The sequence below is a fragment of the Melospiza melodia genome, chromosome 4 (assembly GCF_035770615.1).
Source record: "Melospiza melodia melodia isolate bMelMel2 chromosome 4, bMelMel2.pri, whole genome shotgun sequence".
Taxonomy (NCBI): domain Eukaryota; kingdom Metazoa; phylum Chordata; class Aves; order Passeriformes; family Passerellidae; genus Melospiza; species Melospiza melodia.
The window spans coordinates 59,640,289-59,662,756 of NC_086197.1; the positions used below are offsets into that span (position 1 = coordinate 59,640,289).

The 22,468-nt window shown below is 39.1% G+C and overlaps 1 long non-coding RNA gene across 4 annotated transcripts in view; it reads left to right on the top strand.

Moving 5' to 3' along the window:
• LOC134417546 (uncharacterized) overlaps positions 1 to 22,468 on the top strand; it is a 60,327-nt gene that overhangs the window by 17,714 nt on the left and 20,145 nt on the right. Inside the window, exons 4-8 of one of the 4 annotated variants that reach the window (XR_010027583.1) lie at positions 394 to 549; positions 1,482 to 1,735; positions 6,937 to 6,990; positions 15,019 to 15,152; positions 21,995 to 22,089. This is a non-coding gene — a long non-coding RNA (uncharacterized LOC134417546). Of the gene's footprint in view, positions 1 to 393; positions 550 to 1,481; positions 7,677 to 15,018; positions 15,153 to 21,994; positions 22,170 to 22,468 lie in introns of those variants that run through there. The other 3 variants (XR_010027582.1, XR_010027584.1, XR_010027581.1) reach the window with 3 other exon arrangements.

Here is a 22,468-nt window from a genome sequence, read left to right on the forward strand (position 1 = left end):
AGTGTCACCACCTGACAAGTGTAATATATAGAAAATCTGAGCATCAGACTTGCTTTCTCAGAGTTTGTTTAGAGTCATATTCATGCTACTTTGTTTGCCTTCTTAAAATGTGTAAGGGCAGCCAGAAGAACGGAGGGAAATTGTTTACAGCATCTTTCCTGAGTCCTTTCCTTTACAAGTACAAGAAGGTCTATATTTGATTTTTAATAATCTGCTAGTCTCAGGTGAATGCCTTTTCATTCAATCCATTAAAGCAAAGAGGTTTGCAATACCCTTGGCAGTCCTCTGAAACCTGACTTCACCCAGGCATGGAACATCTTGCTCATGAAAGTTGCTCATCTGTTTCATTTTGCCATTAAACCTTCCCTTACTTACCATTGTTTTCTCATGCAGGGCTTCTGTTTTACTGAATAGTAAAATCAAATCAGAGAAGCTGCCTGTGGCTGGGCTCTGTGGAAATAAAAGAAGGAATGTGCTGTATGCCATTAATTCTCAGTGAGGAATCTGAACTAAGGCTGGACAAGGATGGCTCCAGTGCAAACACTGCTGGTAAGAGTTTACAAGTAGTTCACCTGTTCCTCCAAGCCATGACACCATTGCATGGGATGGATTGTGTGTGGGTAAGAACAGTAGGAGCTTTTCAAACTTAAACAATCCTCAGCTGTCCTGTGTTGTGTCTGCAGTTTCTTTTAACAGGAAAAGGTGACATGATTTGTCACTGTGTCTTTGGTGGTTCAAGGTTCCCTTGTGTCTTTGAGGCAAGTCTACTTTTATTGATGCCTTTCCTATGGGTGAATAGCAACAATAGTTTCTTACAAACTCCACAATGTCTAAAAATGAGCAAAATTAAAGGAACAAGAGAGGAGTGAACCAGAGCAGAGTGGCAGGTGTTTATTGATGATATGACGTCTTCATTGGAGGTGTAAAGATAAGCCTCTGGATCTTGGCATTCCTGCTGCCTGCTTTACAGGACCAAACAACCTACAGAATCCCCCCAATTTACAAAGCACTTCTTAAACAAATTAGTCTTCACCACACTTGTAAAAGACAAATAATGCTAACACATGTAGCACATTCACATAAAGATAAAATTAGTATACCACAATCAACTGCCTGAGATAAGAGGTGCCTACGAGACCTTCAAATCATTAGGGAGTAACCTTTGAAGTCTGCTCTTGGCTGCTACCAAAGCCTGCCTGGTTAGCTCATCTAGTTAAAGCACATCCTTCTTTCTTCTGTTGGCTGGATTTCAGAGGCTGTTTTGGCAGGAGCCAGGAGATCTGCAGCACTCCTGCTGTCATCAGGCATTAAGAAACACCTGAAATGCTGAGATGACAGCACGCCTTAAATAATTGGGGATGACTGGGCCTAGGCTTCTCATTTATAGAGACAGTTTGCTGCTGCTCTTCAATCTGTACTTGATTTATTTATTAATCTAACTTGGTAACACTTTCCCTGATACTTCATCTTTCTCATGGCAGGGACATGCTGTGGGTGGCATCCCAGGCTGCTTGACCTACTGTGCTTCACAGAATTATGGGAAAGGAAGGAAAGATGTGCAGCAGAAGAAATCATCAGATTTCCTATCTACCACACCTGGAGTATGATCACCTCATTGACAATCAAATGTCCACTAAGGAGCAGATTAAAACAGTCTGTCTCGCCTTCAAAAACAAGCAAGGACACTTGTGAAGACAAAACAAAGCAGCTGTATGCAGGAAAAACAAAAACATAGGTATGCCTTGTGCTCAGGTGGGTTTTACCAAATGGTAGATATTTTTTCCAACCCATGTTTAAAAACTTTAAAGAGGTTTGTTTTTATAAAATTCTATGTTTATCTGGTTGCTAAACTGTCTATAAAGTTGTCTCACCAGAAATTCCAACTGGCACCCATTCCGATATGTGTTCTACAGGAAATTAGGAAATTCGTATAAAAAAAATATTTCCAGAGGAGAACAAAAGTTTAGAAATACTAGAATTTCCTACCAAAATGTTTTATGTTTCTGAGAACTAAATATTACTCGAATCTGTACCTTTGAAGATGGAGTAAATTGCCATTTCTAGCTTAGATGAATTCATCATTCTGTTTTCTGAAACAGCTGAGGGAGTAACCCTGAAAAATCGCTTAATGTAAAGCAGGGCCCTAAAACTTGAGAACTCTGTGTCAGAGTACCAGGAAGCTCTGTGGTATGTGTATGTGGCCTTGTGGGACCCAAAGATTAGTAACCACAAGAAGCTTTTGCTTCAGTTGAGCAGAAATCTGTCATTTGGTAGCAGTGTGGAAAACTATCTTTTTGTTGCTAGTGAATAATTTTGGTTTCCAGGAATCAGCACTTTCTAATAAAAATGAGTGAAAAAACATTCCACACAGAAGCATGCTGCTAGAAAATTTCAAACCAGATCATTTTCCTTACAGTATAAACTTAGTGAGCAGTGGTTTAATAAGAGGCACCATCATCCCTTCACACGGCCAAGTACTAAGGAAATACGCAGCACAAAGTATATTTGTGTAAGTCTGTATGTAGAAGGACTGGAAGTATGGGGAGGCTAAAGTTTGGAAAGGCAGAAAAGCAAAAGATAAGTAATATGATGAACACTTTAAAAAAAGGAATGGGGTTTTTTTGTTCATTGTTCACTGAATGTTGTCTGTTACCTGAAAATTTCTCAATAGAGTTAACAGTAGAAGGGGTAGTAGAGACTGAAAAGGCATTTTTATCATCGTGGCACAGAGAGCACAACAGTAAACATCAGTGACTTCTGTATTCAAAATATTCCACCTGCCACTAGATAGGAGTGGAGCTGCACTGAAATTTAAATGTTAAAAGGATTTGAGTCTGCATACGTGCAGCTTCAGTACCAATTAAGGCATTCAAATTACTTCTTTCACTGTGTCTTATTTTCGCAGTTCTTGAGAAATCGGTCACACAGCAACTATCATTTCTGATTTGCATTTTAAAAGCTAGCATAGAGGAAGTGACCTTCTGGCCTTCATGAAGCCATTGAGGGAATTCCCATACATTTCAGCACTAACAGGATTTTTAGCCTAAGAATCAAGGGCTAAATCTGAATTAAATATCTACCTTTAAGAGGAAGAAAGTAAGAATGTTTTCAGATGTAAATTTTCATATTTTTCCTTTCTCCTGGAAAATTGACCCAAAAACCTATTTGGGAAATAAGTGGAAAAAAAGGTTTGTATATTGTCTCCTCAGCTCAACAGTGCTGGTCCAGTTGGCCCCTGTCCACTAATGGTAGGACCATAAGATTTTGAAAATCTGGGTTCCAGAGTGTTGTGACAAATCCATAAGAAAGTTGCACAGGGACTAGCTACCTCCTCCGTGTTTGCAACTATGAAGTCCAGCTTTATAAATCAGAGGAGCTGTTAATTCTAGGAAAAGTTAAATAGATTTGCAAAGAGAAATTGAGACATTAAGAAGCCCCTGCCATGAAATTTACAGTGTAAATAAGCATTGCTATCTGATCTGAAAGAGAGATTTGAGTTTATAAGGGCTTATGTAGAAGGAATGTTGCTAGCTTAATTGGTCAAGCAAAATTTACCACCTACTTAATGATATAATTGTACTTCCCTTATTGCTTCTGGGTTGTCTGGCTTCTCTTCGGCCCCTCACACATGATATCAGTTCTGCAGACACATTCACAGGGTTCCTTAAGGGTAAGGGTTCCTTATTAGAAGAGAGACCTACCATAGCTTCTGGCAGGTTTTTGGGATCTTAAAACAATTGCAGTCACTATTTAACTTTCAATGCCACTTCTGTGATCTGGTTACAAGTGAGTGGCAGCATTTTAAGAACATTTGAGCCATCAGGAGAGCAGAATGCTCATCTTTCCTCCTCAGGAGTAGTGACTGTTTGTCCCAGCAGACTCTTCTATACCTATGAGCAGTTCAGGGATTTCAATGCATCAGGTCCTTCTCATTCCACCTGCAAGGGGCAAGAAGCACATGCCAGCTGCCACAGTATTAGAAAAGGAATATTATATATGTGATCTAGCCATCTATATGTACTTAACCCCGTTTCTGCTTCCTCTCTGGCAAAAAGTCTTGATGTACAGCACTCAACAGCATATTTTAGTCTTTAAAAAATAAGAAAGCTTTCATTTTGCAACATTGAGAAGCACTCTTCACAAATCAAGAATAGGTGTAAGATGGAACATGCACTGATGTTAGTTTTAAGTACATATTTAGTTTTCATACATGATCTGGAAACACTAGAATTTTTTTTGTAGGAGATTAATTTATAAGTGATTTATTCCATTGAAGTTTTGCATGCAAGGCGTACATTGCATGTTGTGAAATACATTACTGTTGTAACACTTTGAGGAAAGGATCCTCCAGATCTTGTTCACCCCTGTTGACAAGCTGTTTACCTCTGTTGCAAGCTGTCATTAGGCTACAAAAATGCAATTATGTTTTGCATTGCACTGAACTGCAATGAATTGGATTTTGATAATCCCCCCACGTTTCTGTAAACACCAGCACAAACACTGTTTTGCTTGGTTATTTTGATTACTTTCTCCCAGTAGGAGAGAGCACCCATTAATTGTTGTTTGGTTATTCTGTGCTCTATTCTTGCTAATGGAACGTGCACTGCTTCCTGTCTTTGCTCTGGACATTTTAGTGCTGGCCATGGCAGTAGAACAGAGGTAATTTTAAACATCCTGTCATCTTTGCTATGGCAAAATTAAGGCTGTTTTAATCACTCAGGAACAAGCTATTCCTGCAGAAAGAACAATTTCTCTACATGACACCTGTCTGTGATCAACCTCTCTGTCCACTGGGTGACACCAGCAGCCTATCTGACATCTGCTAGCTGTGCACAGCGCCACGGACACGTATCTGGAGAAGATTTAACCACAGAGCTGCTTTCTTCCTGCTAACACTAGGAACATTGTCTCTCTGGTGGGAAAGTGAGATAAATTAATAGGAAAACCGAAATGCAGGAAAAAAACGAAAACATCTTCCAAACCTACTACATGTAGTTTACAAGACTGAAGGAGACAAAGTGAGAAAATATTCCATAAAATACACAATGAACTGAGGGCCTGTTGTAAAAACTCATTAAGAGGACATGCTTTAATATGAATGACCCACAGCTGAGGAAAATGATTGTGAACAGCTCTGAGTCTCATGTAACAAATTACTGAGATGCAGTTTGATTCTGTCCCATGTTACCTTTTTTGCATTCCCATATGGAAATAATTTATCAGTTTTGAAAGAAAGATCATGATAACATGCAATTTCTTCCTGGCTGATAAACTGGTTAATCCTTAGAACAGCTTACAAACTACTTTTTAAAAATAATTTAAAGACATTCTCATATATAGGCAACATTTTAGTTTGGTTTTGCTGTTGATTTTGTCACTTTTACTTTTCCTTTACCTGTAATTCACTGCAACAAAGATTAGCCACCAGGACATGCTCGATTTTAGTCCTCCTCTGATACAGATATAAACAAAAGATGCATGAGGAGTAAAATCTAAAACCTAATTAGACTGTCATCATGGTCTTATTTGTTTTAAAAGCTGAATGGTAAAAGCAAGGTGGCTGGTTCTTTTGCTTCAACAAGAAACTAGCTGTTGTTTAAGGAAGAATGGAGTTTGTTTTTAGAAGAAATGTGTTAATAGTCCTTCCTGTCAACACTCCTAATGTCTCTCATATGGTAAATTATCAGCCCACGAGTCTATTCCACCTGGTTACCCCTCCTATGGCCTTTCAGCTGACAGAGTGAACATCCCATACAAAGGGAGCTCTTTTTGCTGTTTCCAGGGGAGTATTCAACCCATCTTCAAGCAATTTCCAGACAGACTCATCCAGCTATTCCTGTGCTCAGCTGGAACAGCTTTATGCTACCAAGAGCTGTAGCAGTTCAGAACAGTTTCCCAGGACTGCCTTGTTGTTACACTTGACCAAAGCCGTACTGCAGGATACCAGTATTCTCTGAGGATAGGCAGACACTGAGGAAACCTGCCTGAAGTAGCAGCTTCTGCTCTCCTAGTGTTAATGTATACAGTAGTGACTTGCAAATACCAGAAGAAAGATAAGAAGCTTCAAATGCAACTCTGCCAGAAGTCACAAGTTGGAAAGGGTCACAGTCATCTCCAGAGCAGCGCAAAAGCGAAGTAATAAATAATATTCAGAAGTTCTGGATTCTAAAATAGGCAGTGGTACTTTTCTGTTGGACAACAGCACAGCCTCTGCTAAAGATCTGAGACTGGCCCAATTGCAGTTTAAAAGTAATAGTCATAAGGAATGAAGTCATTACATTTAGGGTAGACTACAATTCCCTTTTTCTGTATTTCTGAAAAATTTGTCATGTGCCAGAGATGACAAAATTGATTGATCAATTGGCCATGCTTGATTGTGTCTGAATGTTCAAAGCTTGTTACAGACAGCTCCAGAAGCATTGTGCAATACTCACTAATTGGTAATCAGTTGGTATATGAAATTAGTAGTCTGCTAGTCACTAAGTGCAGAGTAATTTACATGAAGAAAAAGATTCAGAATTATTCATAAAGATGCAAAATGGATACAGTAGCTTTTAACACTGAAATAAGAGATCTAAGACTGATTCATTGACAAATCCCTGAAAACTTTTGATCATTCTTTGTAATGCAAGCACAATGTTAGTCAAAGGGTAAACAAAACATTCTTGAGATTCTGGTACACAGCACGTGACTGTCTTCATCACATCTCCGTGAGGGATATAAATATAGAATGGCTGTTCATATAATGAAGGACTAAATAAGGTAGCTTACAAAAGAGACTAAGATGAGATAAGAAAGATCTTTTTAAAGCAGAAATGTTGTGGCAAAGGAATAAGAAATAATTATTGACTGTTTCTGAACACACAGACTGATCAGACGCACCAAGGAAGAGATAAACGGCAGATTTCAAACAAAAGGATGTTCTTTTTCTTACAGCACGTCATTAAATTGTGGAACTCTTTGCCACAGGATGTTGAGGAGGCCAAAAGTGTAAGTGTGTTCAAAATGGAATTAGATACATTCCTGAGGGCTGGCTCTGTTGGCAACTGTGAAAAGTCATGGCCCAGACACAACTTTTGGTTGAGGAAATCCCTCAATTGTTAATCCCCTGGTAATGGAAGTCCACTGAATTGTTAACTGCTAATGGCTGATATGGATCACAAAAAGAAGGATCTTCTTTTAAATGTTGTTCCACTCCTCCTCCAGTTACCAGGCACTCACAGGGACAGGATGGTGGACAAGTTCAATGAGCCTTTGGTATAATCCTGCACATCTGTTTTTATACCAATATGTGCAAGGTTATTGCTTTAATTGGAGTAAAATTTTAGGATTAGGAAGGAAAATGCACAGAGTTCATGAGAAGAAGGTTCTTTACCTCTGAAGTCATCCTTGGCAAAATATATCAAACAATTTTGTATATATTTAATTTTTAAAGCCTTGATGAAGCACAACTAATGTTCCCAGGAAGGGAAGGTTTTGCTCAAACTGTGTAAAAGATTAAAAACCTACTTAATTTTACATACTTTCTTCTGGAGGCAGATATCTAATTTCCTCTGGTCCTTGGAATTTCCTCAGATGATCAGGAAAAAAACCCCTTCAAAATGAAACACAATTGTCTCTATGTCTAATAATTTAAAAGGCTACCCTTAGTACACTTAGGACAGAGTCCTTCCTTAATTTCCTAGTAAAATTATTGTTCAGCTAAATAAATACAAATGAGTTTGAGAGAAGGAATTCACGGCCTCAAAAAAAAAAAAAAATAAAGAATTAGGTTCAAGTTTTAATGAACATGTTAAGCAAGAAGGAAATGCTGTATGATATTAAACATTTGCCTTCAGACAGCTTTCTATATAGTCTCTTAGATGCCTCAAGGAAATGGTTTTACAGAAGCATCACAATAACGTACTTGCTCCCAGGGGCAGTTGTTTCTCCTGATTGTGGCATGTACTTCCTGCCATATGGACAATCCCACTCTCTCCCCCTGCCCCCATCTAAAGATCTTCAGCCAGGACTTAATTCCTGTGCTTTCAAAATGTTAGGGAGCTGTGTGCTTGAGGGGCAGGAGGCAGAAGGGAACCAACATTTTATTTGCAAGAAGTGCCTCTTCAAAAGCATTGTTTGTGCTGAGTTAAAATAATTACCAAACACCAAACATTCCTTCACTTTTCTGTCCCATAGGATTTTCATTCCTCTTTTTTTCCAAAGTAGATGACTTTTCTGTATATTTTACAATTTGATAATCATTTGCTATTTGTGAAGAAATGGTAAGGATAACATATGAACCCTACAACAATAAAGCATGGTGTGCTTACATACATGCAAAACACAGTGCTGTTCCAGTTTAAGAATGAACTTAAGCCAAGATACGTCTTTGCCCCATCAGTGCCATACAGCATGGAACAGCAGTTAAATATCATGAGAGCTGGCTGCGGGGCACTGGCATCAAATGATTACATTTCTAGATGTGTAATCACCTCTGGATATGACTGATTCACCTCTAGCAGCACAATTCTCAACAACTGCATTTTCCAGTTTCTGGAGCATGTCAAACTGACACCATGATGTGATAGAGAGGGGAAAGCAACCTGAATTCTAACCCATATCCATGGGTCTGGAAACGTGTTCCCATGCTTGAGGAAAGCAACAAGGGCTGTGAAAGTTACTGACACTTACTTAGTTTACTTAGTGTAAGCACAGATGGATTTGGTCCATTAGTCCAGATTCTCCATTTATCTCAAACAATGACAGAGGCCTCTCCAACAAGCAGCAGAGTGCCTGGTTTGTGCCACTGGCAACCTGCTAAGTGTGAAAACCAACCTCAAGCTCACCAAATGTGTGAGGAAGCTGGAAGAGGAAAAATGAAAAGGAAATAAAGCAGGAAGAGGAGAAAGCTTGCCCTCGGTAACACCTGCTGCATTTACCTTTAGTGGTGAAATTCCTACACACCTATAAAGAGACATCTGTGGGGAAATCCAAGCATAAATGCAAAGCCTGGGACAAAGAGTAGGGAAATCCATGGGTTTTATTCCCCAGGATATGAATATGTACCAGACTCTCATAAAGGTCAGGTGAAACCAGTCGGACTTTACCCAATCCCAGACTTCCCCTTCCTCAGCCAGTGTCCTAGCATGCAGGTTTGAGATGGGAAACCCAACAAAGATTTCATTAAATCCACTGGTAACTTCTCATTGCTACACGAGTCTAGGTTGAAAATATGGAGACAGCATAGTGATAAGGCACAGTACACATTTATAACTAGTTGTGCCAGCCAAGCTAATTTGTCAGCATGAGGAACTTTATAGGTGAGGTTTTCATGACACTTTTCCCTTGAAAAATAGAGTACTGCCTTGAAAAAGGTAAGGGAAAATTACACCAATTCATTTAATTTCAGCTGATTCTCAGGATCCAAAACTTCTAAAAGGAAGGCTGGGTTCCATAATTGCATTTGCCTTCCAGGCTTGCCAGCTTCTTAAGTGCACTCATTGTGAGACAGGCTGAATGCTTTGAGCTGATTCGGCAGCTTATCAATGGCATGGAAGGAATTTCTGCCAGTGAATTTGTACTTTTCTGGATTGAAAGGTTGAATGGGAGTCTTCTGAGAATATAATTCAAAATAGTTTCTGCCATTTTTTGCTGCAGATAATCAAGATGACAGAGTTTTTAGTAATTTTCTTCCAGTAAAAGTAATGCTAAAGAAATAAGCCCAGAATGTGGAATCCTCTATTTATACAGTGCACCTAACAATACACACATCAACTCTTTGTACAGTTTTATGGTTCACAAAAGATATCTTGAAAAGGCCAGTCAACAACTCAGAGGGAAATCTATGCTGCTTCTACTCTTGGTTTCTTTGATTAAGAAAGGCATTTTGTTTACTTTGTGGTGATAGTGTACTTGTTTGCTTATTAACCATTACATTATTCACTGTCTCATTCCAATTATTCAGCCAAGCAGCAATTAGTCAATAATGAATTTTTGTTACTCTCATCCTACTGAACAGGCAATTTGGTTTTCAGTTAGGCCTTTAGTTTAGGCAAATGGTTAGTGACAGTTCTTGACTTCCTCCATAGTCTAGAAATAATCTGAAGAGGTCATCAAGCCTTGCTGTTTTTACCAGTACAAAATCAATCTGTCAGTGTCATTACGGAGACAAGAGACGGTGCAATCCTTATAGAGCTGTAGTCATCTACAAAACAGAGCTTTAGACTTGAATTGATTTTCTAGTCTTTCACAGCCCCTGAAGGAAAACAGGCACTTTCACTGTGAAATTTGTCTCCTTCCAATGAACGGTGGGAGTGGGTCAAATGAATCACATGCTGGAAATGCCTGTTTCACTCCTGAGGGATTCAGCCTCAGGTGAGTTGAAATCTACTTTTGCTGGTTAAGTTGTTTGTGAAAACTCAGTGATAGAGAACCCACAATATCTTCACAAAAACATATCTGAATGCTTTATTCTTGCATTGCTTGGCAGTTTGTCCTATCTAGTTTTATTTCCTAAAGTTAAAACGTGTTCTTTCTTTCTCTCTTTACATAGACATGGAAAACAGGCTGTTCTCTTTCTTTCTGTAGAAGGTCATATTTCTGTGTCCCTTTCTGTCTTCCATAACTGTACTCCTGCACTCAGTCTTCATGTCTGTGTGCTAAACAAACCCAGGTTATGCAACCCTTCTTTATTAGTTATATCTTCTGGAGCTCTGGCCACTCCTCTTGCTTTCCTGCAGATTCATGCCAGTTGATATGCATTTGGCCACTCCAGCATTGCTGAACTTCCAAGTTATACTTTGTGTTTCCCAGATTGCTATCTGCACACCCCATGGTGATTAAAAGTTGTATGTCATCATCACCAGCACAGATAATCTTATAATGTGAAAAGGACAGCTCAACCATCTTGTTTGTACATTGCCAGCCCAAGAAGGGTGGTGCTATAAACCCAAAGAGATACAAAGCTTTCATTACATGTATTTCAGCTATAGTGATTAAATTTAAATAAACTTCAGCATGAGCAAATATTTTTTAATTTTTAAATGTGCATGCACATCCACATATGTATTTGTCTAGTTGCCTCTCTTACGGGCAGTTTGAATCAACAGAACTGTTTTTATGTTGAGAGCATGTGAAGTTTGGTAATCCACATGAAATATTCCTCAACAGAAGGCAGAAGGAAATTAACCTCAAGAACGACGGTCTCGGTCAAAAAACGCTAGGGAAAGAGAGCTTGTGATAACATGAAGACAGCCCTAATTGACTCCTTTTGTCAGCTGGAATGATGCAGAAGGGCACATAAGAGGAAAAGTATGGGGTGGGCTGAACTCACAAAACCCCTACTGTGCATTGCTTAATGTCTGCATTTAATATCTCAAAGTTCCCATTCTCCTAAAGGTTAAAATAAATCAGGATGGAGATACATATGCTTATAAAACCAACCTACTGTTGCCAGCAATAAAACACTTTTTATTTTGACTTTTTTTTTTTAATGTTCTGACAGATTACTGCATAGAAGTTCAGAATTGCATTAGTATTAAAGTTCATCTTTGACCTTTCACCTTTTTATGTGGAAGAATTAGTCAGGGAGAAAAAAACATTCCTCTTTGCCCTGGCTTGCTTATTATGACTCTCTCAAGAATTTCAGTCTGGGGCTATTTGCCAGAACTATGTTTAGCTCTGAGAGGAGAAAAAATCTCCCCCCATCCCCCAGAATGCCACCATCCAAATTTATCTCTCAGCTTTTACTAAAGACCTGGGTTTAAAACACTCTGGATTAAATTTATCCCAGTAGGAGTAAAAGCTTTGCTATGCCAGTTTATACTGACTGAGAAAAGTTGACCTTGAGAGCTGCTTGCTAATGAATCTTCTTATTTTATAAGTTCTTGGTGTTTTAGAGGTGAAGGAAGCCAGAAAGGTGTCCTGTAGAAAGTAAAACTTTTACTTATGCCATAAAATGCCAGCCTGTGACAGTCATGTGTTACAGAAGGGTGTAATAAGGGTGACAGGAACTTGAAGAGCACTGGAAAACTTTGACTGGTAACATTTATGTACCATGTGAGCAAAGCAAAACGTCAAGCATACTTGGATTTTATGCTTCAAGGCACAAATTGATTGCTTGTGGTGGAAAGAATAATGAAATTCCTCAATGTCATAACATCACAGAATCAACCAGGTGAATTGTAATGGAAAGGGTTACATTCCTCTGACAGCGATGATGATTGCCAGAGGCAGCCTTCTCATTTATATTCACTTAGAAAAGTTTCAATGCAGTGTGCATTCATGCATCAGATCATTTTTGGAACAGAGGTACCTACCCCGTCCATCAGCCTCTTCATTTTGTACATTTATGGAGCACATGTATCAGAGAACAGCTGATTTGCTGTTTGCAAAGCACTCTGTAGGCAGTCCCACAGTGGCAGAAGTTTGCTTCCCTACCTGCTTGTTAGCCACACTGAAATGCTGTCAGAGCTCTGAATGCAACACAACCAGTGTGCACCCCACCATGTTTTGGCAGAAGGATAATGCCCATGGTTACACAAAGCCAGCATGGGAGCAGTGTTGGGACTTCCTCATCCATGTGGCAGTGAAAGCTCAGTTGGACTACACTACATGTGAGAGCCAAAGTACAAATCCCTGGTGTATGGAGCAGAGGTGGTAAGCTGGGCTGGAAGTGGCTGGGGGTTTCTTCTCATGTTCTTTGTGCCCCCACCATAGGCAAGGAAAGAACATGCAGAACTGAGGAAGAATGATAAGAGAGATAGAGAACCAAGAGACTGGATGATCTGTGTAATGAAAAACATGATAGGGAAGGGGAGAGAAGGGGAAGTTATGGGAAGCAGGATGAGGCATTATCAAAAAGGAAAAAAAGCAGGGAGAGAAACATAGTACAAGATATGAGGAAGAGAATGAAATAAGAATAGGAAAATCAAGAAATAATCAGGAAATAAATAAGAATTTGCCTCCAGGGAAAGAATACAGACATAAAAGGGTCCATGTAGCCAGAGAATCAGTAGCTGAAGCCAAGTCTAGTTGTCATTTGCTGATGTATACTCAAAACTGTACCCCAAGGAGAGCTTATAGGATTCCCTCTGTTATGATGCTGACATAGCTCCCAGCAGTGAATTTAAACAAGAGGACAGAAAAACAAGGACCTGTGCTATAATGTGACATGTATTATGTTGATGTAATTGTTCATCACTTCCAAATCTGTGCTGCTTTGAGTGCTCCTCTCACACAGGTAAATAAAGCTCTTCATAGTAATGGGACTAATGGTATTCAGCTGAAAGAAAAATGTTTCAGAGTTGAGTAAAACATTGCTGTAATAATTTTTGCTGTAAAACTGAAAAATCCTTTCCCCCCCTCTCAATTACCCATAAGTAAAAGCAGTAAAAGCAGTGTTCTATATTACATTCATTACTGGTTATATTACAGATTAACACATACTGGTATGAGTGTAAGATGAAGGCAATTCAAGTGGTCCTTTGGATTTCCATCTAGTGAACAATACATCCATTGTTGCTTGAATATGCATTACCCTGAAGTATTCATGGAGTCCTGCAAGCTGAGAGCTTCCCTGAAGTAAGCCAGAGGTTTCCACGTTTAACACCAGGAACATCCCACAACACAAGCAGCTTTGGACAGTACAACAGCTTAAATGATCCTTACAGTTTCAAATTCAATTCAGCCAATTTTCTCTGAAACAAAGGCTCCTTTACACTGCCAGAACAGTGTCATGGGCCTTCATGTCAGCATGAGTCTGACCCAAGTATGTCACTGACCAAGGAAAGGCTATTGCTCTCACCTTCCTTCTTGTATCTAGTATTTCAGCAGGCTTTTCCTCAAGCCCTAAGTCTGACATCATCCATATGCTATATCTATCCATATGTTATATGTGTGGAACAGTCTTTGCCATATGTTGGAAAATTATTTCTCTTATTTGAACTTTGGTAATTTTGAATCTGGGGACATAGACTAGTGTGTGATACTGTGACTAAAACCCAGAGTGAATAGAAAGACTCTAAAAATCCAGAAGGCTGCCTCCTTTTGTTTGTTGACATCTTACTACAAAATGCATCATTATCTCAACTTCTTCAAGAATTCTAGCACAAAAGAGAATTTGGGTTTTAACTCGTCTACTTTGTTGAGAATGTCATGTTGTGACAGCAATCTATAAATACCACCTTCAGGAAACATTCAAATGGTTGAGACATCATTAAATTCACTTCACAATCAAAATCAAGTTCAAAACCGTGGAAGAAAGAGCAGGGAAATGTTTTTGGATCTTTCTGAACAGCTCTGAATTAGCTTTAGTTTTGTGGTTCGCTTTTCTAGGGAGAAAAAAATACTAAAGTTTCAGATTTTGCCTACATTTTGAAAATTTATGGCTTTGAATATCAAGCCTAGTTAATTCCTATAGGTTTATAATCACTTGTCAAAATAACCTTGGTCATCTTTCTTCTCTAGAAAAGTTTCCTAAGAGATACAATATTTCAACAGCAAAATTCACTGCTACTTACAAAAGTTTAAAAGCAGGATATCCTACTTTACCCCTTCTTGGAAAACTGACAAAACAACAACAACCACAACAACAACAACCACAACAACAACAAACATTTTAAAAATTGTTAACATATGAAGAGAAAACCCAAACAGTTGATATTTCCTGTGTCTAAAGTACTTCATTGTGTTCATCTTCAAATATATCATATTATGACACACCTAAATGGAAATGTTACGAAGATAGATGGTGGTTTTGATAGTCCATGAAACAGCATGCAAAATGTTGTTTTGTACACTCCCATGTGCTCTTTGGAAATCTTGGAAGGACCAGAAGAATCTGAGTTTTATTTTTAAATTCTTAAATAAAATAAAATATTTTATACAAAAAAGTCATGAAAGGTGAAAGCTGATCCCATAATAAAGTTGTAAGTCAGGCTACCAACAACCCTCTTTGTTTTTCAATCTATCATCTTCATTTAGACTAAGAGGTTGCTCTTGCCAATTCAGCATTTTTTTTGTTCTCTTCTTTGGCAGATGTACATCCAAGGAAAGCTGCTCTTTGCCAATTCTGTTACCATTGGGTACAGCCAGTCTACCAAAGAGCTTAAAAATAGCTAAGACAAAGAGTGATTATCACATGGGTTACTTCCAAGTGATTTCGCGTTCAGGTATTTTACTTTCCATCAGCATTGGTTGTAATAATTTCATTCTGAGACCTTTGGCTTCTTTGTTTAATTTCTTATATATAAAGCACTGTGACTCAGAGCAGCAAGCACAGCAGTCTCAGTATCAAAGTACTTGGACATTTTTGGTGTGTTTACAAGTTCTTCACCTTGTATATTCCTTCCTGTCCCATTCAACAGTTTGGGCTGTCTAAACCCAGCTGCTGAGTCACAGAATCTTTACTAGTAGTTACTGTCAAGGAGGAAGCAAGAAAAGAGAGGAAGGTCCTGGGCTCATCCCCTGTTTCTTTGTGCATGTCTGACCAAGACTTGTTTTATGGGCTGTTATATATACATTTTGGCACTTGTCATAAAAATTTAATTGCAATTAAAGGAGCAATTACTTTTGCCAGCTGTCTTCTAGCAATTAGCTTCTTTATTTCATTAATATTTGCAGGGAGGATTTAGAAACATAACCTAGAGAAATAGCAGAAGTTGGTCAAATACCTCACATCCTCATACTGAGCATATAGCTCCTGGAGGGAGCATTCCCAGGAGCTAAAGCATGTCCTGCAATAGTTGGCTCTCTCACAGAAGTTTTCAAAGCAGAAATAAAGATAGGCAGGAAAAGGAAATAATTGCAACTTATGCAATTTATTTACTACATGGCTTTTGGGAACCATATATTTATTTTCAATTTAAAGCTGATGCAGGCCAGTAATCAAACTGAAACTTCAAGAGTGCCTGGAATGAATGCAAAGATTACTGTTTCCATTCTTGGTTTAACCAATAGATCATGCAGGCAATGATGCTGCTGCTGCTACTGCTGATGATGCCGATGCTGATGATCTATTAAGCTACTGTTAAGAGCTAAGAAGCAGATGATAACAGTGACAACAAAGAACAACACAGAATATAGGCCAAAATGAATTCAGCAGTCTTTTGCTGAGCTGCTCTCAGCTAGCTTAGACAGCTCATGGAACGTCTCTTTCTTTGACTTCTTTTTAACTTAACAAAACAATGTATTTCATTTATATCAAACAATGGCACATATTATAGTTGCAGTCCATTCATCTCTGAAGGAAGCTTGTCACTTTATGAGCACACAAAACAATTACTGGAGTGGTAGAGAAGTCAGGGATTAAATATACCAGATAATTAACAGTAGCATTGTAAAATATATTAATTACTGGCCTATCATGCTTTCTCTCCAAGTAAAGCATTCTTGACTGAAGTCTGGACAGATCAGCTTTAGGCTGGGTGTTTTTGCAAACACTTCTATGAGTGATTGAAAAGGCTACAGTGGCCTGTGGAATTTCCTATGCTAGTTCTTCTCTAAACTAGAATTTTCCTTAATATTTTCCACTGTGGTATCATCCCTAAATGCAACTTTAGAAGCAAATAGCAAATGTATGCAGTTGCACAGACAGGCATTTGCCTAATCTAAGCCTACATATAACCCAAGTCAAGTGTGGTCAGAACCAGTATGGTTATTCTACATGTGTGTTTCTGCTTCTTGCTACCACAACCCCATGACAATAAATCCTTAAATGGACTGGGACACTCCATGGGGTTCTTTCATGCACAGGTGTAACTGTGGCACTGAAATAGTTTTAATGAAGGAGAGGGCGATGAAGTGTCTGTGTGAAAACCAAGGCTGGTGACATAGCTATTTCCACATATTCTGACATAATTATAAAGTTGGTGCTAAAGATGAGATTAACTTCATCCTTAAGTTTCCAAGAGTAGAAGCTTCTGGTATTTTCCCATCTTGACAGCTGATTTCCAAGCCCCAAAAATTGCTGGATACTCAATACACAGGTGCACATGCATGTTCTGTTCACTTCCTCTCTTCCAATACCTTGGGCCCACTGTACAGGACCTTTGAACTCTTTCCTCCTGCATACCATTCTGTGGGGAAGAGAGCCTATTGAGAGCTCCAGGTTAGGGAACATACTGCACTGCTAAAAAGGAATTAGCATCAGTGAAACACTCAAAATCTTGCTTTTCACTGGGAGGATAAAAAAGCACTATCTGTTCATGGAGTCATTTCTTGTGAGACAGCATTTTCTTGTTTGTAAATCAGCTGTTTCTTTAATGGAAGTAAGCAAGCAGGTCCTAACCTGCATTCACTTTTTTCATTTACCTGTCCGATGAATTAAGCATAGAGATGGCACAGATAACTGACTAACTTAAGTTGATGGCCATATTTCTAGGAAAAATAGCCCTTGGAATCCTCTTCCAAATCTCTCCTCAAAATTTGCTTCCCTCAGGAAGCTCACCAATATCTTAATGAATGCAGGCAGAAACAATCATCCAAAAGAGTTATGGGCTTCATAATTCAGTACATTTTTTGTACTTGTCCATTTGTTTATACCTTGAGAGTCACATTCCAGGTTTCTTCTTTACTATATTGTAAAAGTACAGACTGTGCTGCAAAATTAAGCTTAATACAATAAAGCTAATTATGTTTTGGGATCAGTGGAACAAGATAATGTCTAAATGCCTGGCTTTTTAGGACTGGTCTGGATCCACCTCAGGCTGACCCACCACACTAGAGCTGGTTAATTGATATGGTGTGAGTACTTCCAATATGAAATAGCACAGTAGAAGGATGAGAAGAACAGGTTTTAATGAGAGAAAGAAGAAATACAGCAATACAACTGATACAAAAAGTACACAATATAACACAGGAGTCTAATAAATTAGCAGAAAACTTGAGAAACAGGAAGAAAGTTTCAGATGGTTGAAGAAAGAGGCTTGCTCAAAAAGATACAATCTTAAGTCTTCATAGATATATATACATTCTTGGCAGTATAGGAAACATACAGTTCTAACATAGAAAATATTGACTGAAGTGGTAGTATCAATTCCTGAAGAATATTTGCATATGGTACATTATGAAGAATACACACAGGCAATTTAGCATTCAAGAAGTCTCCAAGTAAAGGAAAACATTATGGATTCCTTTTTGGTAGACAGACATCTCCTTCTAACAGCAGCAATTGGATCTGTTCAGTATTCCATACGAAAACAAACACACAAACCTGAAAACAGCAAACATTAAGCAAGACCTTTTGCACAATGAATTATGCACCAATTTGGCAGCAAGATTCAAAAGAAAAAATACTCCTACCTCACCTCTTGCCTTTCATGATCAAATTATTTCCCTTTTTCCCAGTAACCTCTAAAGCCTACCTTCCTGGGGATGTGAATTAGGTGAGAGTGGTCATACCTAAGTGAGAAGAGTGGTCAGTAGCTGTTAACCCTAAAACCAAATCAGGGAATGTTTACAGGAAGAGGTGCACATCAGCCCCAATGCCTAACAGCAGCAGAACACAGCCTTTGATAAGTGCTGATACAAAAGTCTAAGCATTACCAGGGAACGGAAAAGCTCCAGATAAAAGGAGTGACTCTGTCCTGTTGCTGCTCTTTTGGCACTTCTGAAGCCTACAAAGGAAGTCTGTCTCTTAGGAGTCACACACAAGTGAATACATCTCCTGCAGAGCACCTAAGCCCCATTCCTGGATTAAAGATCTACCTGCTACCAGTGTTCTCAACTGACACATTATTTTCTTCCTAAAGCCCCACCTACACAGGCATTTAGGTGATGCTAAAAGGAGTTTTGCCAACAGTTGCCACAGCACAGAGGTCTCTGAAGGATGAGGGGAGGGTACAAAGGGAAGCATACGACACAATAGAAAAACATTCTTTCTTCAGTCATCACTAATTCAGGAGAGAGTAACAAGTGCTCATTACTAAAGTGCTTGTACCAAGGAGTCAGCAAAAAATACTGCAGAAACTATTGCCAGGATTGCTTAAAATTAATTCCATCTTCAGGATGAAAGTGGAATTATAAATAAAATTCTGTATAAAAAATCAAGCAAAGTGCTCATACAGCATTTTTGCATCCCTGTATAAGCGTTCTCTATTCCATTCAATCATTACTAATTGGAGGATGGATAAGCCACATCCACTCCACCTAGGCAACTGTCAGGGATACAGGATAAAGAGAAGAAATGATACAGGCATTAGTGAGGCAGAATTTTATTACAGATGCTGAAGAAATAATAGCAACCAAAAAGACTTAGCATTACAGTTAAGAAAACTACTTCTGAAACTGGAGAAACCCAGGCAAAAATTTTAAAATGGCTTAAAAATAATCCTGGTGATGTACATGATTAAATATGTAAAGAAGACCTTAGGTCCAAATTCATATCCATGGGAAAAAGAATGGAGGTAAATGAAGTACAAAAAAGAGAAACAAAATAATTTGGGGAAATGTCATAGGCAGGAAGCCCTATCACAACAAAAGGTCAGCATCCAGGAATGTCTTCCTGCTACTGCCTACATCCAACCCAGAACTCGAGTTCTTGGAGCCCTAGCACAGCCAGCCCCCAGGCTTCATACCTGCTTTAAGGACCTGCTGATCTGAACCTCCTGGAGGCTGATCGAATGACCCTGTTTAAAGCAGCATCAGCCACGGGCAGGGCGGGTGCAGGGGAGGCTCCGCAGAGCCAAAGCACACAGGTTTTCAGTGCAGTGGAAGGAAGGAGACTGACTTCACACAGAACTTAAAGGAAGAGATGCAGAGGTTGATTACACACAGAGCACAAAAACCAGCAAGTCTTTCTATGGGAATGAAACATACATAAAATAGAGCCTTGTTTTAAAAAAAAGCTGCTGAAGACTACCAGTCTGGTGAGTGTTTCCTGTCTCCACATGGACAAGAAACTGTGGATCCTTCCCAGTGTCTGCAAACTTCAGAATGTATCATGTGATTTCCCTCTGTAGCTCTGCCAGAAGTCTCTTGCTGCAGTTTGTTCTTTTGAACATTTCCTCTTACATTTTAGCTCTCATTTATTAGCCAATTAAGCAGCAGCTTATCAAGATTCTTTTCTTTCCCTTCCCTGTGTTCCTTGTTCTATGCTGCCTTTAGGCCCTGTTTTGGAAAATGCTAGGACTAGCAGGCAGGAGATGTTGAGGAACATATATTTGTTTACATGTTTAAGACAGGGAAATCACAGGCACTCACAGCAGCTCAGGTGCAAAGACTTGACAAGTGAAAACAAAGTGAAGCAGCTTTTCTAATAAAAGATGTAAAATCAGGTTTGAAATACTTCCACAGTTTGCTTGGTAGAATACCATTCTTTTGCCTTTGGATAGCAAGAATTAAGCTTTTGTTTACCTTTCAAGTAAGTAACGGGATAGTTTGATATGAAAAAATACAGCCTCTTTGCTAGACAAGCCTTGCAGTGGAACATCTGGCAATACACATTTACATCATGAAGGGGGATGTGTGTATGTATATACATATATATATCTGTATGTATGTATACACACACACACATATATATATATATTTATAAAGCTTATTCAAACCTCTTAAATTAAGAAATAATTTGTTTATGCTCCTCAATAAAAACTCAAAATGGTTCTATTCAGGGAAATTTAGTAATATTTGTATTCTGACAACACCTGCTCTTTACCAGTGGGAAAGGTTTAAGCACAACTGCTAGATCCCAGCGCTTTCTGAGCTCAAGATCAGGCAGCTGTGGAGCCAAAGCACATTAACATAGCAGCTGGAGAGTACATGTTCAGCCCCTACTGCTGAAAGCAGCAAACTTTTTAAGGGGAAGGCAGACTCAGCCATGCCTGTGCCACCCTCCTGTGGGAAAGCACAAGTAAGGCTCGTGTAATGAAGAACATGTGTTCGAGGGTCAGTCTTGCTGAGGAGGCATTAGCATCTTACAGTCATTAGGGAGGGAAGGAAATTCCTGGGAGTGAAGTTCTGAAGTGGGAAGAAACAGGAGGCCAGGTTGAAATGTAGGTCAGAGCTTCCTGGAAGGAATGTCAGGACAGACATTGCACCAGCCCTACCAACCCTTCTGTTTATGAGTTTATGACTGAGGATGCACAGCAGCACCTTGGTGTGGACTCCCTCTAGCCTATCATTTCATAAAGTTTAGACAAAGGCCTCAGAACAAACAGAAAAAAGCAGCCAAATTCCTCAGCAGTTGGCCAGAGAATGCTGGAGAAGAGCTGAAGGCAGCTAAGAGGGAAGAGAGAGACAATCAGAGAAAAGGTCAGACTTAGTAAAAACTGGAGCTTCAAAAGACACCTGCAGAGTCATCACACTTAGCTCAGCACTCCTGTGGTCGCCCATCTCAGGAGAACCCTTTGCAGAAGTGGTCAAACCAGAAGAGCTTCTTCAGCCCAGGGTCCATCTTTTGCCGTTTGGTCACTAATGTTTAAGTTTCTGCGGGGGATAACTTATCTGGTGCATTACAGATAGTCCCACAGGTGAGAAACAAACTATAAAACCCTCCTCAACTGGTTTGTGTGGCCTATGAAAAGGAAAGGTGGGAAGGAAAAAGTTCACAAGTGGGATTGCATACAGCATGGATGCTACAACAGAGGAAGACAGACAATAAATCCAAAATATTTGTGAAGCATCCTATTTAGGTTTCACTCAGCACTGTTCTGTGATCACTGCAAGCTTTGCAGACCTCAAGCACACAGGTGCCTGCAGACCACCCGTGAACATCCACGCTGGGACATGAAAAGCTTGGACTGCAATGTCATACTGAGCAGTGCGGGAACAGACAACATGAACTTGTTTAAATTTCACCAGCTGTGCCTTTGGATGAAAGATCTACTGGACAGTTTGTACATTTCTGGCTTTTATCCCATAATACAGTTAAAGCCTATTATTATTATTATTGAAACACAGATATCAAACATTATAAATAGCCTGCATTTATGGTGCTTCTATTGAGATCAAATGCATGATTCTCTGTCAGTAATGGCTATTGAAGATACTGACATTTCTCTTTTTGTTTGTTTAGGAATGGACCTTTCTTTAATAGCACAAAGTAACGGAAAGCTCTCTCTTTTGGAAATCTGAGATTATTTTCAGTTCTCATCCACGCAGCTGGAGAAGGTCAGGAAGCAATCTTTAAATATTAAGATTTGAGCACAAATCAAGCCAACTAATGACACTTATATTGGGACCTTGTAATAGAATTGCAGTTATTTTTAAAATGCAACTTTACAATGTTTTTCAGTAAGCCAGAATTACTTATAAGAGTCAATATATACACCAAGAGTGTGGTATAAATTTGAGCTGCTATACATTATTATTTCTGTTTTGACTGTACGTTCCCCATTTATGGTGCTTGCCTTCTGTTTCAGTTCTCAAGTGAGAAAGTCAGTACACAACTCTAGATCTAGTTTTTTCTGTTACAAATACGTAAAAAGAATTTGTGTGTTACTTTAAAATCTGAACCTCTTAAGAGTGGTGGTAAAGGGAGAGGACCATG